Below are 16,342 nucleotides of genomic sequence, written 5' to 3'. Positions count from 1 at the left end.
AGAGACTAATAACAAGAAAAGCAAAAGCCTACTCATATTCAATATGGGAGCCATTTCTCAGCTGGGTGGATTCATAGGTGCAGAACCTTTAGGCACAGAGGGCAGAAAGAACATCACACAATTGCCACCTACGTAGTTAGGCTTACACATTTCTAATGGACAGGTAGGAGCTTCTATTTAAATTTCTTTGGATGGAATTTCTCTAACTCTTTCAATATAGAAAAAGTGCAATTGAAAACATTTTTCTAAGATCTAAGATCTAGATGGAGATGTACAAAGAACAGTGTTGCAATAAAAGTGATGCTAAAGATTAAGATAAATGAGGGGAGGAGAAAGTACGTTGAGAGAAGAGAATGCCAGAGCAGTTGGGATTCAGAGTTAGAGAAAGGGTGGACTCAGAAAGAGGAAGAAGCAGGAATTCTCATTCGGAGCCTATATTTCCACAGCTTCTGTGTTAAGACTCATCAGAAGCTGTCTGGCAGGACTCTGCCTTCCTCCACCTTGGTGCACCTGAGGAAGCAGAGAAGGGCCACAAATGAAACTTTTGGCCTGTACTAGAACTAGATACTCTCTTAACATAGGTCTTTCCACGGCCTGCCGTATCCAGCGTCCTGTTCTTTCTCAGGGTTGGAGACCAGCACTCATGGATTCATAGAATGTGCGGGAGAGGGTAGTGTAACAGTTGATTTTGACTGTTGTCCTCACTGGGTTAAGAAATACATAGGGGATCAGTGAAGCCCACCTCTGGTGTGTCTATGGGGACATTTCTAGGGATGAGTGCCTCCATATGGCTCTGACTTAATGAATTAATTAATCCCTTAATGGATTCATAATATGGCCATATTACTTGGAGGTGGTGAAAGCTAGGGATATGGGGGCGAAGCTAGTTAGAATAAGAGGTTACTACGAGGGTGTCTTTGGGACTGTATCTCACCCTGGACATTTCCTGTGTTTCTTGACTACCAAGGATGACTCTGCTCTGCCATCCCCTCTGTTATGATGGACTGACATCTCTGAAACAATGAGCAAAAGCAGTTCTATCTCCTCCACTTAGGTATTTGGTTGCAGTGATTTAAGAGTAACTGACAGAGCAGGAACCACATTTCATGACCCCAGAGACCAGATTCACACTGTACAATCTATAACATAAAACGTGGAAAGGGAGGCAGGCAACAGAAACAGCAGCAGGACTAGAGAATAGCGCTCCCTCCCTCTCTCTGTGCAAGCCTGGGCTCTCTCCTTTGTGTTCAGTCTCCTCTGCTCCCTTTGCACCCCGTAGAACCCTCTGAAGTGTTTCTCATCCGTATCATCTGCTCTCATCACCCCTGCCACAGATGGCAGGGGAGGCTGATGAGTTCTACATGAAGGTGACCCCAAGGTGAGGGCATCAAAGCCCTCCCTCCATCCTGCACTGGATTAAATGTGCTGTTTCTCATGAATAGATAACACCAACAGGGATGCTAAATGATCTTTTCCCTTTCATTTTGGAATAAGAATTTTTTTCCTTACTGTTCTTTTTATATTGTCCCATCTCATATCTTAGAAAATTACTCCTTTTGAAGCCTATTAGAATGATAAAGCCTGATGAATATTTTAGGATCTTTAGTAGGCAAGCAGAAAGGGTCCAGGCAGTTCACTCAAATATCTTTATTGAATTCAGTGGGAGTCCCTGACTCAGTTTACACTCCCTACCTTATTGATCAGACCATATCTAGATGCAGAGGTTTTGGCTTCAGCCTGTGACTAGAGGAGAGTGATCCCAGGCCATAGGGGTACTACACAGGAGGAACTGTGAGGGAAACTTTTGAATGAAGTTTCCAACCCAAGGGATCTCAATGCAGCCTATGTTCGGAGTTGGGGTCAAGGATAGGGAGGCAGCAGAAGAAACTTAGGAAATGGTTTACATCCTGGTGATGTTCCACAGGGTATCTGGAAGCTTCTGGCTAGGTCCAGGGTGACAGTGACATTTCCTCCCCTGTGAGAAGTAAGCTTCAGGGACAGCTGTGTCAGTAGCACACAAGGGCTCCCAGTCCTGATTCCCATCACTATCCACAGAGCACTTATGTTCTCTGTGCACGTAGCAGCTCTATCCCATGTGTTTCAGCCAATCACAGCACACTCTGTGATTGGTGAAGATGAAGTGCAGTGGTCATCTGGCCTCATTTCTCAACATTCACCCTTTTCATAAGACAACAGAAAATGTTTCCAGGAAGAGTAAGAACCATTTCACATCTTAAGGGCATTAGAGCCCTTCCTAATGTGGTAGTTTGTTTCCTAGATACTTTTCCTTCAGTCTTGCTGAATTGTGCTTCGTTGATAGGCAGCTTCCATGGTGCCTCTCATAATACAGGGAGCCTGTGTCCTGGGCTGGGCCTCATGGTGGAAGTCAAGGGCTTTCCCTCCCTCATTAGCATATCCGTGCTCCAAGCAGCCTTAAAGAACAAGACCATAATATGTTTTCAACCTTGGAGATGGGAATATTTCTATCCACACTGTTTGTATAAACATTCTGGGAAACAGTAGCCATGAAAGCCAGTGGATCACACTGTCTAATGATTTGAAAGTTTGTATGGATCGGTTAATGTTGTCAATTGAAAATCCTGTTGTAAGTGGCCATGTGATGTGGCTATGAATATTCCATAATACATAACTATCTCTCATTATTGGATTAATTTCATAACAATGATTATAGATGATGCTATAATCAATTTCTTGGGCAAAAATATTTGTCTGCATTTCTGAATATATCCTTAGGAAAGATTCTTGGAAGGATATTAAATGGCTCAAATATCATAGCTATTTTAAGGTTCTTGATATACACAGTGATTATAACCCTTTATTCTTTTACCCAGAGAATTTGAGAAGGTCTCTGTGTTGTACTGTTGCCATATTAAATATTCAAGGATGGGGGGGTTGGCAAAAAAAAAAAAAACCAGAAGTTTGTGAAGGAACACATCTTGTTTCATATCTGTAATGAATCGCAAAAGACAGTATGGTCATGTGTTTCCAAATGGAAACAGAGGCTACCACTTATGTGAGGAGCAGCCAAGGCTCAGAGGAATGAGCTGAGCTGTGCTCACGAGCTCTTAATTGGGCATCCAAACAGTCTCTTAGTTCACACTAAGTTTATGGCTGCAGGCTTGTCCCAATGAGCTATGTCAGCAGCTGAAGGAAATGTCTAATTAGAGTTTCATAAATGTGGATCTATGATCAGGAAGAGACCCACATTGACCCTTAGCTAGAACGGCAGGGACAAACTGTAATTGAAAAATGATCGAGCCAGGAGGCAGCCGAAATAGAAGTATTGCCACATAGGTCAACCAAGACAAGGGAAGTAGGCAAAGTGACCTTTCCTTGGGGGAAAGACAAACTTTAATTCTTAGCTGCTTGCGAATCACTGGCAAACCTAACTAGCTTGGCCAATGAATGGATGCCCGAGGCATGACCTAGACAAGGCCACCTCCTGCAGATGGGTTAGCTGTGTTAGCTATGTTAGGTGGCTGTGGCTGCTCTGCAGGTGGTAAGTGAAAAAGAGGCCAGAGATTCAGACACATGCCAAGGAAGGAAGGGTATGATTCTGGAAGATGCTCTTCACAGCTGCTTATAGCCTGATTCAAATACCACATCTATCTTGGAAGTTCTGACTTAGTTTCTCCATTAAATCAGGTATTTTTTTAATGCAGCTATTCAGAATGTGACACATTGATTTGCCAAGTACTGTGTCAATTACTGTGTCTATTGAGGTTGCAAGAGACAGCAGAGCGTATGAGACAGATTCTTTGCCTTCCCAAGTTTCAATCTAGTGGGGAGGGGGAGAAAGACAGGAGGGAGAGTGGGGGGAATGCATAAAAATATTCTAATATAACGGGGATTTAAATAAATGTTGTAACTCAAGTGTGGAGTACTCCAAGGTTCCAGAGGATGGAGAGATCTTTCCAGCTGTGAGAAAGTAGAATTTAGGGTGAATACTGCAGGTCTGTTAAGGTTTCACTGGGCATAAAAGGTAGAATAAATTTCAAGCAAATGAAGCAGAAATCTCTTATTCCTTTAATCGGTCATTTTTTCCCACTGTTGGAGGCTTCAGTTTGGCAGCATATGGAGTTTAATTCTTTCAGTCATTTCTGTAGAGACTTGCAAAAAGCATAGCATATTTTTGTGGAAAACAACTCCCAAACCTAGCTGGAGCTTCCACTCAACTGAGGCATTGATAAAAGGCTAGAGTTCATAGTTATCTTAGGTTTATGCAAGGTGCCAGGTAAATTGATGCTATATGTATGCATGTGCATGTGATATATTAGGGAGATGGGAGGCAGTAGACACTGATGCAGGTTTGGGTGGATAAGTGTTTGAGAGAGGTGAGCAGTGTGAGGTGAGGCTGCAAGCATCCTTTGGAGCTGGAGGACTAAGGACCTGAGTTGCTTTTATTCTGAAGGCAAGGGAAGTCTGGGATTCTCTGGGTCTGGGGGAGGGGGCAGTCATAACAACAATCGATCTTGGAACATGCTTTGCATTTGGAAGCAGCTTTCTACATTCTTGTCTAGGCTATCCAATCCCCTGTTAAAGCAAGAGGACCAATTCTGCTAGGGATCTTTTGAAAAGAGAATGAACGAAATGATAAGGCTCCCTATCACAAGGACCTTGTAGACTTACTGGGAGTTGGAGGTGACACTCAGACCACCACAGGGGGGCTTCCATATTTTGCTTCCTGTCATTTCTTTTTATACAATGGCAGTGTTTGTGCATTGCATTGGATCACACCAGGATCTCAGCTGCTGGACAGGGGATTCACAGGTTAGATTGTCTCCGAATAGCCTCACCTGGAGGTTCTTCAAGCACTCCAAATTAACTATGTCCCAAATTGGGCTCAGCAGTGCTGCCCTCTCACACCAGCCTGAACATGCCCTCTGTGCTGGAAAGCACCACAACTGGCGCTGCTCTAGACCCCTCCCACTCTGCCCTCACTGGTTTCTTAGTGTCTGGCTCTGATGCTTCTCTCTTGTCCTCCCTCTCCTCCCCTATCACTCAGTACCCCACTCCTTCTCAACACTTGCCATACCTGCTAAAGAGGGCAAAGAGGTAGAGAGAGGGATCCCCGACTGAGAAGGCAGAGATGCTTGAGCAATGGAGGCGTCTCTAGCAATGGTGTAAATGTGGGTTGATCAGTGACCGGTTTGTCCTGGGATTTATGTAAGTCCCCAAATGAGATGGATACGGAAACACAATGAGGGATCAGTAGAGAGTCCATGTAGACTGAGTCTGGGGTTCTGGGGTAACATTCTTTATTAGTTTCTTAGAATTTATGTTTTGAACCTGGGAAGAAAAATCTTTCCAATTCTTTGCTGCTGCATTGGTTAATTGAGAGTGATGGTAATAGTATCACTTACGGGGTTGTGTGAATTTAGTAAAGGCACCTACAATGATCAGCACATATTTCTAGTCTTCCTCTTTCCAAAAGACACTGAGATGCTAGGTAAAATGGGAAACAGTAAAATAAAGAAACAAGAATAAGATACATGGAAAGAGAATTCTTCAGACATCAAGCATGAAGGGATAACAATTGAAACTAATGGTTGCTGAGGGCTGTGCCTAACCCAACCAGTAAGAGTTAAAAAGGCCTTCTCGGAGAGAAGAATGGGCAGTTATGTCCTTGGCCCTCTGCAACAAAAGAGTGCTTGAGCTGGGATAGTTACATGAAGTTGGTACATTGAGCGGACAGCCTGAAGCCTGGATCCCAGACTATTGCTGACCTAGGGCTGAAGGGTGGAAACCGGCCAAGTACTTTGTTTCCTAGGCTTGCTCTATCCTCTACGTATGTGTCTCAGGTCTAGGTGTGGACAGTTGACACAGGATGGAAGACCTGAGTTCAGAAACCATCTTAAAAATGTATCCACAAAGTCTGTAGGGCCCCCTGAAAGGCAGATTCAAATTAAGCATAGATGGTAATGAAGATAACAGGATCAGCGAGCTGGAATCTTGATGCCATTATGTAGCATCTCCATCCTGCCAAGGCAAGGGTGCCATTTTTCTTGCTAATTTATTTAAGATCTTCTAAGGAAGTCACCTGCACTGAGCCAGTGTGCTTCCTGTGGGGGTGACCTGGGAACAGGAGATGTAGCAGGTGGCCTGTGTCCAAGAGACCATCCCTGTTTGGAATTGGTTTGAGTAACATTTGGACAAATCCCCAAAATAATCCTGAAAACTGTCCTTGCAACTTGTATTGGGAGCATATAAATCAAAAATTGCTCAATATGCAAGATCTTGGCATATTCTATCTCCCCAGGGACGGAAAAGCACACTAATCCATTGTCAGACACTGGTGGTGTGTCTGCGCCCTGGCACCCTGGAACTGTGGCATGATGCTCTACTTTCCCTCTGTGTAGTCAGCTGGCTCACTCACTCACTCACTCACTCACTCACTCACTCACTTATTCATTCTTTCTTTTGTTCGTTCGTTCGTTCATTCATTCATGATTTAAAAAAAAAAACACTGCCTTGGAAGGATTCTAATTAGATCTCCCTTCCCTATCCCTAGATGATGCTCATTTTACCTCCTGTTGTGTTTCCAGTTACCTTTTTTGTGCATTAAAAAGCCCGGTACAATTAGTCACTCCTCTAATTAAAAGATTTCCTCTCACTCACCTTGGGGCTTGTCAGAACCCCATGAAGGAAAAGTTAATGGAGTCAGAGGTCAGAGCCAGTGACCCCTGGGAGTGGGCTTTTCTGATGCTCTCCAGCTCAGGAGTGGACAGCCAGGAGCCATGAGGGTTCCATTTTCCATCACTCAGGAAAATGTTCTTCTGTGACCCTTTCAGGCCTTGGTTACCAACTGGGAGTCTATAAAATGTTACCTTGCAAGATGTACCACACAAATGCTCTTTGGAAAACCTTCCTGAATACCGCTCATCAGGTTGTTTGCATCAGGGCTCAAAGGGAACAGCATCTCTGAGAACTTGTTAGGAACAAGAGTTCCCTAGGGCCAGGCCTCTAGTCTCCCCTTCCAACCTACCAGAAGATTCAGGGTGGAGCTGGCAGGCTGTTTTTGCAAGCCCACAGGCGGCTCTGGGGCTGATACACTTGAGAGCTCTGCTGGGAGATGCAGTGTGGGGTAAGTTAATCTCTGTCAGCTTGACTGCATTTAGAATCACCTGGGAGCTATACCTCTGGGCCTGGCTGTGTGGATCTTTCTAGTGAAGTTCAAGTGAGGAAGGAAGACCCACTCTGAATGTTGGTGATAGCATCCGAATAGCATCCGATGGTCTCAGGGATCCAGACTGAATTAAGGGGAGAGCAAGGATCACCAGCGCTCATCTCTCCCTGCTCATCTCTCCCTGCTTGCTGACTACAGATACATTGTGTTCAGTTCCTGATGCCTCAGTCACCAGCATGCACCTTCCCTGCTGTGAGGGGCTCAACTCTCAAACCAAAAGCCAAAAGTAACCCTTCCCTCCCCAGGTTGCTCTTGTCTAGACTTTTCTCAAAGTAATGGGGAAAAAAATAACATTTAGAACCTTACTTGTTTTATTTCTTACTAGGCACTTGTAAAATAATTCCCAGAAGACTGCTGCAAAATTCAATCATTTTCCCCCCAACACATGTTTATTGTATTTTCACTGTGTCTCAGCACATCCTGGTCCTGGGGATATGACAATGAGTTACTTGCTATCATCCTCTTTCCCCATCTTCCTGCCGGTTTTCTGGAACTCTAGACTGATTACCCCAAGACAAATGTCTGTCCTTGTCTGGTCCCACTTTCCCCCTCTTTCAGACTTTGCTTCCAGCATGAGCCACCAGCTTCCCCCAAGGATGTTTCCTCATGAATTTCCAGGGCCTGGTGACATCTGTCAAGGCCCTGGGGCACAGATTCAGAGCCTCAGGGGTCCCCACTGCCTGCTGGAGGTTGTAAGCTTAAATGTACCAAGCGAATTCCATATTTTACCAGGTGAGGAAGTATGTTTTTTAAATCTGAGATTTAGGAAAGGGACCCTTTCTCCTGAGCAGGATTACCTGCACAAAGCCAAAGCAGGCTGTGCTTCCAGACAGCCGAAGTGTTGACAGGGAGTCATGTTCTGATAGTGTGGAGGACAGAGAATGGAATCTTCTTCCCCCCCTCTAGCCTGCAGACTTCCCAGATCCACCACACACAAGAAGAAGACTAGACAGCACTGACTACTTCTGCTTGCCCAAGCAGAGGGTAGAGGAGGCCCCAGCAGGCACAGGGGCTTCTATACAAAGGACCCAATCCTTGGTGGGCATGTGTGTAAGGGTTTACATCATTAGATATAGACACAGAGGTCCTATGCGACCCTGGCTAGAGAAGATGGATTGGGTCTTCTCATCAATGCCTGCTCAGCTGGGAGTCTGGCACCTCTACATTTCCATTGAAACTCAGAGGCTATGAGCGAGTCAGCTCAGAAATGGTGTTTAAAAACCACTGTTTTCCTTATGTTTAAAATGAGTAGAGCACTGTAGGGCGGGAGTGGTCCTGAGTGGATGTGCACTGTTGACACGAATATAGCCATGCCAAGGACTCTAATGCCCCAGGCCCATGGGAGTAGCAAAATCTTCCCTGGGTGAGGCTCAGAGATGACAATTTCTTCCTCTGGTTCATGTTTGGATGTTGATAGCGTGTGCAAAAATGTGCACTAGCTTTCTTCCCACTGGATGCTTATGGTGTGAAGATTGTTCCCCTATAGAGATGAACTTAAACTGCTTTTTTGTGTGCACGCATGTGCGTGCACACACACACACACACACACACACACACACACCTCTCCATGTAATAATCCCACCTCCTTGATCAGCTGTATGTAACATCCCTGACACTCTGTTCAACTGTATGTAATAAGCACACTGGGCTTCCGTTATGCTGTGGCTTCTCCATCAGAAGACTGGACTGGACCACCAGATTCCCCTCTTTCCTATTTGTGGATCTGTCTTTTTCCTATTCTCTTGTTGCCTTTAGTAAGGGGTACCAGTACCAAAGCCATGCACCAACCTTGTAGGAAGTTGTGATTTTAACACATATATATTGGTTCTAATGATCTGAGGCTAGTGCTTTTCTATGAATTTATTATATAAAGAGAACAAAACAGATTCTGTTTCTTCTCTTAGAAGAGAGATAGCAAGTGTGATGTACATACAAGTCAAGTCTCCATTGTGCAAGAAACCCTTTGGGTGACGTTCAAGGTGTAGCAGGGGTCCATATGAGACCCTCCACTCGTAGACTTGTACAACTTGGTTTATGTGGTATGAGCTCTCTGCTGGAGCTAGGTATGGAGTCTGGAATGTGACATTGAAGGAAAGGAGTAAATGGACTAGCAGGGTGTGGGTATTCAGGGCAGAGGGACACAGATCAAGGGGTAGGAGAGGGTTTGTATGATAGGAGCAGGAGCCTGGGAGGGCAGGGGCCTATAAATGACAGCTGCTTCCCTCTCTGAATCCTACCAGCATCAGCATCACCTCCGGTCACCCCAACCTTTCCTAATCTCTGCTCTTCCCATTTCTCTGGAATTCCCTTTCGGACCCAAGAGAGGGCAGCAGTAGGCCAGCCTACTGTGAAGCTGTAGCCCTGGACCTCTCAGGTCAACTTCTGATGGCGTTCTTCCCCAGCTATGTGAACTTGGGCGAATTACATGTCCTCTCAATATGGAGCTGAGAGCAGAAGCAGGGGCATCATGGAACTGTGATAAACACAACCCCCTTCAAACGCCACCTTACCTCGCCCATGCTAACAAAGGGCAGTGTCATTATGGCTGTGCTACCCTTCCCCCACTCTTGGGACTATTCACCTTACATCATTCTGCATGAGCTCTCTGCAGTCACAGTCCAAGAAGAGCCCACCTTCCCCGTTCCTCTCTGCACTATATCGACCACTTTCATTGCACTAGCCTGTGTCAATCCCTACTGTCCTCATCCCTGCTCCACATCCAAGGCACACACAGAAATTTACATCTTTTCATAGCTATATTTAAATAGCTATAATCTAAATAATATATCTAAATAATATAATCTACCATATATCACTTCAACATGTAAGCAATGTTAAAAATTAAGATAGTTTACACTTGTTTTTTCTACTATTTGTAATCCAATCTGTATTTTATACTCACAGTACATCTTAATTCAAACTAGCCATGATGGAAGTGCTCCTGAGGTCCATGCAGACAAGGACCACTTCCATTCCACATCTCTTATGGACTTCTGTGGTACCTTGAACCTTGCCTATGTAGCAGGTGGGTTCTCTGTAAATAGTGAATGCACAAGGGGAGGCAGAGATGGGTGGGTGGGTGGATGGACTGATGTCTTCAAAGGCTCCTGTGTCCCCCATAAGGGACTTACTCTGTTACTGGACACATAGCCCTTAGGAAACTCAAGAATCAAATCTGCTTGTGGCTATTTTTCAAAGGGAAGCCAGGGTGGGGCTTAGGGCCCCAGGGGTCCAAGGAAGGCTATGAAGAGGGAACTGCAAAGAAATGTAGGGTATCTCCAATACATACGCTAGTGTCTTAGGGACCTTACGGGGGAAGGGGGGAAGCCATGGAGCAGCAGAGATGGAAGAATACTTTGGTACAAAATGTCCCTTTCCATCCTTAATTTCTCCCTTTGTCCCTTCTTACACCCATGACCACCAGGGTGCTCACAAGTGTCATTCCTAACCTCTAGCGAAGGTGACACTTTAGGGAAGTTACAGAGGAGCAGCTGGAGAGTTCTCAGACTATATCCAGTCTTTCTGTGGCCTAGAGGTTGGCAGGGATCTCAATGTAACACAGCTGGCTCATGCTGTTCATGATGGGATGGGCCTTAGGACTCCTCTCTCTTGTATTCAGGCCTGATTTTTAAAACATATTTCTTGGCAAAGGGAGTAAATCTGTAAGGTGCTAGATGGAACCCCCATAATATTAAACAAACAGGGAGCTCGGTTATGTATTTAAAGAAAATTAAATTTTCATTCTGCTACTCTGACTTCTGAGGTTGGCTCTCCCTTAATAAAGTCTATCTGTAAGTGATGCAGGGTGGAACCCTTGCAAGTTAAAAATAAAGGAGAAAAATCTCCATGGATAGCTTTAGAGAAACATAATTGTAATTTTGTTGACATATCTCATATCTCAGTCTGCTGGGTAAAAAAAATCCCCCACATAATTCAAATCAAAATTTCTGAGCCCAGAAAAGTGGAATGATCTAGAATTGAAATGTTTACGTGTTTCCACTTTTAAAGACATGGTGCCTATTGGTGTAGATTGTGTTCTGCACGCCAGAGCTCACAGGAGACTTCCTCAACGGGTGGCCCTGTGATCTGGCCAGTTACAGAGGTGCGTGCCTGTCTGTGGGCAGCAGCAGAGACAAGAACACCTGCCCAGAGGCCCTGTGGGCTTCTTCCACAGAGTGCTCCCTAAGCAGATCTTGCTCTGATGGGGCTTGGGCTGTCAGCAGGCTATGCTGTGATCACCCCAACAGTACTTCAGATAAGCAGAGTCATGCCACCATTGCTGGATCACCTGCTTCCCTGTAAAACCATTTCCCCCAGAGGTGGGTACACATTTCACAACTGCTTTTTCAAAGAAGGCTTGCCAACAAATTGCCTCTGCTTGGAATTCCACAGCAAAGAAACTGGGCATTTACTCCAAAGAACCAACCAAGCCAATAACTTTGGGGGAATCTCTAGGACTCTTTTGGAGGAACAGTTTCAGTTTAAAACCCATGATATTATCTAAAATCTTGAGCACAGCCTCCTTCTGATAATCGAATACTTACCAGGTGGAATATTCACACCTGGTTTTGAGCTCTTATAAAGCTCTGTAAAACTGGTTAAAATTTAGCTCATCTAGCCACCTAAATAAAAACAAAACAAAACAAAACAAAAACAAAATGAAAACTGAAAGGAATTCTAGCAAGCCCAGATTCCTCTTTCTGGCTTGGGAAAGGTAAGATGTCTGTTCTCAAGGAATAGACGAGAGAAAAAAAAAGAGAGAGAGAGAAAGAGACACATCATAATAGAGGGAGCCATTATAGGTTTGAAGAGAAAACTGACTCTAGAGAAATGTCCAGAGACCTACAAGACTGACCCCAATCAACAATTTGAGCAAAAGTGGAAAGGCTACCATAAATGCCCTTCCCTGATAATGAGATTGATGACTAACTTATCCACCATCATAGAGCCCTCATCTAGTAGCTGATGGAAACAGAAGCAGACACCCACAACTAAACACTGAGCCGAACTGGAATCCAGATGCAGAGAGGGAGGCCAAGACCAGGCTACAGAAACCCACAGAGACATCTGACCTGAACAAGGAGGAGCTAACGGGCCCCCCAGACTGATAGTGGGGAATCCAGCATTGGACCGACTCAGACCCCCTGAACACGGGTCTCAGTTAGAAGGCCTGGACAGCCTAAGGGACCTCTGACAGTAGAACCAGGATGTATTCCTGGTGCACAAAAGGACTTTGGGAGCACATTCCCCATGGAGGGATACTCCCTTAACTTAGATGGAGGAGGGAGGGTCTAGTCCCTACTCCAAATGACTTGACAGATTTAGATGACTCCTCCTGGAAGGCATCACCCTACATTTGGAGTGGGGGAGTGAAAGGGGAGGGTGGTTGGGCATAGGAGGGTGGGGCATAGGAGGGGGCATAGGAGGGTGGGAGAGAGGGAGGAAGGGGAGAAGGGAGGGGGAACTGGGATCCATATGTAAAATAAGAAAAAAATGTCTCTTCTCATCCCTGTTCTGGTTCCCATGGACCACTCATCATAGACGTCATGAGTACCCATTATAGGCAAAGCATGGACCAGTTCTTAGCTTCAGTTTGTTGTGGATGGGAAGAAATGCATCTCCACTTCCACAGACATGGCTCATTCATCCTGGCTCTAAGAGCTACACTGTTCAGCAAGCAGATTTTATGAACTTTTGTACAAGGCTGGGGAGGTCTCAGGTCTATGACTTTATTGTTATTTTTTTTGGTTGTTGTTATTTGTGTGTGTGTGTGTGTGTGTGTGTGTGTGTGTGTGTATTCCTTATGGCCCCCAAATGCAGGGGTTTGCATAGAGAATCTCAAGGAGATGAACTACATTCAAGCCTATCACCAACTATGGCAGACAAAGCAAAGCAGAGATACCACCATTCAAGAGCAGAATGGAGCACGTGCCACCTGAGAGCTTGTTAGGATGCAGCTCAGCCTAGATCCCAACCTTCTGAGTCAGAATCTTCCTTCCTACAGAGTCCGAGTGACTTGTAGGCACCGTATGGTTGAGGACTTCTGCTCTTGGATGGTGGAACATGCCCTCAAAACCAAACAAAACCCCAACCATTTATTGGGTATGAATTTGAAGGGTGTCTATGTAAGATTTTTGCATGCCTGGAGGAATTAGAGATTGTGAGCTGTGGGGGAGTTCTGGGAGAGGAGCACAAGTCCCTGAAGTGTTTTACTTAAGCCCTAAGGACTTAGTTTGTTGGTGTCCCTCCTCCCACATCAAACCTCAGTCCAGGTAGAGGAGAGGAGCATCCATGAGTTTGCTAGAGGACTGACACTGTGTTTTTATCCTTGTGTGGTAGCCATGGGAGTCAGTGGTCTCTAAAGAACATCAGAGTGACTAGGCCTGCTCCTGCAATTATCCATTTTCCCAGGGAACTCTCAGCCTGATCAGGGGATGGCAGGCATTGCATTAGGCACACAAGGCATGAGAACAGACACCAGGCTGGAGAAGAAGAAGAAGGACAGAATGACCAGAGATAGGGTACCCTATGACAAGTGAAAGCTGGCATCTCAGTAGCTGCATCATCCATGCCCTAGTGGTGGGCTTCTCTTCACTGGGGGACCCAGAGCAAGAGCAGCAAGATTGGTTGTTATATTGACGGTCTCCAAATCCTTTCATTTAGATGTTATTTATGTATTTACAACTATTTCATTCCTTGTCAGATTTAACATTAATTTGTGTTAATAATAGATCCTTAACAACCATCATTAATGACACCAAAACTAATTGTTTTTCCATTAATGAAGAATACTTTATTATTTTCAAAGTATTCACAAATACTGTTCCCTTCGTCCCCAGCCTCCCCAGGAGGATGAGTGAGTGAGTATTGCAAGTATTCTACAATGCAAAAACCATGTTAAAAGTTCAATGATTCTATCAGAAGTAGCTTGTGGGTGGGTAGGAAGCAACCCAAGCCCAGTTCTGAATCCTAGTGCTGTTTCTTCTTGGCTGACTTTGCAAAGTGATGTAGCAAACATGAATATCAAACCGACAGCAACAACACATCACAGATCATCTAAGGCAGGCACAGAAGAGAGCAGGCACAGTACTGAGCAAAGAGCACTTCTTTCCTCACAATGATCCTTGTTTTAAGGTCATGACTTGAGTGGTTTTAGGATTGGCTTGACTGACTTTCTTTGACTCAGTGGCAGAACTGTCCTGTTGAATGGGAAGTCTCCCACTCTTCCTTGCAGATATTCTGAGCATATCGCCAATTTTTCCAATATGCTTTTCTTTAGTAGTCACACATAGCTGTGTATATTGTAGATATCACTTGTTTCCTTGGTTACCAGATAGTTTTTAAGCCCCCAGTAATGAGAGCAAGACTTCTGATGTTCAATTAGATGCCTGTATTGGCCCTTGTGGGTGACTACCGAGACATCAGACATCACTGATGCTGACCCCAAATCTTTGTGCTCGGGCTTGGGACCCCTTGGCCTCCAGGCTTACCTGGCCTCCAACAAGGCATCATAACTTCCAGCCTTGCTTTCCCTTCAGTGAGAACTTTGGTTATCTGTGGGGTTTATGTTAATGAGAAACACTCAGAGAAATATTAGGTTCTATTATCCACTTCTCACACCAAGGGTGACTCCACCAGTGAGTAGAGCTGCCAGGCATGAAGATCAGCTTCCAGCATCTTCAACTGCATTCCAAGCATCCAGTGTCCTGGCTGGAACCAGCTGGGTTTTTGTTGCTTGGGTTACAGTTCTCAGCCCAGGAAAAAAAAAGAAAGAAGTAAAAAATGCCCAAGTCCAATACATCCTCTTATGCCCTTGGCTGACCATCTAATTACAAGGTCCAATTAAAGTAATTGCACATCGGGGACCTTGAAGACATTAGAAAATTAAAGGTCACCTTGCTACTGAGTTCCAGAAAGGTATATTGCTTTTGCTGCTGTCAGTAGGTGGGGCTGTGAGTCATGCAGCTGAAAAAACAAACCTAGACTCCAGGGAATCAGGAGGAAAAAAAACAAAAACAAAAACAACCCTGAAGACACCAAACTGTTAGAGCTCTGTATTGGACTGATGGGGGGGGCACATGTTATCAGAGTCAGGTGAGTGTGTGTGTGTGTGTGTGTGTGTGTGTGTGTGTGTGCGCGCGCGCGCTCGCGCGCACATGAACATTGTTTTTTACCAAAAAACCATAACCACATAAACCAGGTTTCTCTATCCAATTATATAGTTGGCCAGAGCTGGTGAGAGTTGAGTTACATGAAGCAGAAGCAAGTAAACCAGGTAATTCACTTTTACTAAACACCTTTTATTTTGACATAATCATTATTGACTATTTAGGTTAGTGTGCAAATCCTTTTTTGTTCTTAATTCAGGAAAAATTGTTGGTATTTGGGATTCCAGAGACTTCCTGTCTTTGTACAATTTTGAGATGTTTTAAAGGACAAATATCAACCAAGGCTAAGGGGAATATCTTCAGAAGTAAAAACTTAGCACTAGGCCTGAGGTTGGGGCTCAGGATTCCTTGCTTTGTAAAGAGGTGATGGCCGGAGCCAGGGGTTGTGAGCATTGGTTCTCAGGTGCCCACTTTCACCACTCCTGGGAACATTCAAGGAGAGAAGGCCTTGACGGTGCAGTTCTTATTAGAGAGACCAGATGACTGATGAGCAAAGAACTGACTGTTGCAGTTATTTATATCTTGACCCACCCAAAATATATTGAGTATATTTTGTGAAGCTATACCAATACAAGATATATATATTTGGGAAATAGAAGCTGTGAAAAAGAAAATGTGGTTTGGAGAATCTTGCTCTCTGAGACTTCTCAGGTCTTGGAACCATCTGGAGCCAGAAAGGTTTAGGTCATGATTGCTTCTTGATGCCACCTGTCTTTATCAAAAACAGTCCCATGTGGCCCACTAGGTGCCAGGAGTGGGCATCTCAGGCACAACCCAGCAGCACCTTCCGTGTCCTGTACAATGTGTAATATTACTGCATTTTCCCTTTCCCCCCTCATACATACAAGGCATGACAGTTACTTACCGCTACTTCAAACTGTTTGGGGAGATCACTAATCTCAGCTGAATGCAGCTTCACAGCACCTTTTGCATCTGCCTTCATCCCTTGCCTCCAATCATCCCCCTG

General features: G+C 44.8%; 1 protein-coding gene across 1 annotated transcript in view; it reads right to left on the bottom strand.

Moving 5' to 3' along the window:
- The window catches only part of Clstn2 (calsyntenin 2), a 556,633-nt gene that overhangs the window by 31,532 nt on the left and 508,759 nt on the right, over positions 1 to 16,342 (bottom strand). The gene's annotated exons all lie outside the window — the stretch shown is intronic.

This window comes from Phodopus roborovskii, unplaced genomic scaffold (genome assembly GCF_943737965.1).
Source record: "Phodopus roborovskii unplaced genomic scaffold, PHOROB, whole genome shotgun sequence".
Classification (NCBI taxonomy): Eukaryota; Metazoa; Chordata; class Mammalia; order Rodentia; family Cricetidae; genus Phodopus; species Phodopus roborovskii.
This window is presented reverse-complemented; position numbering and strand designations above follow the sequence as displayed.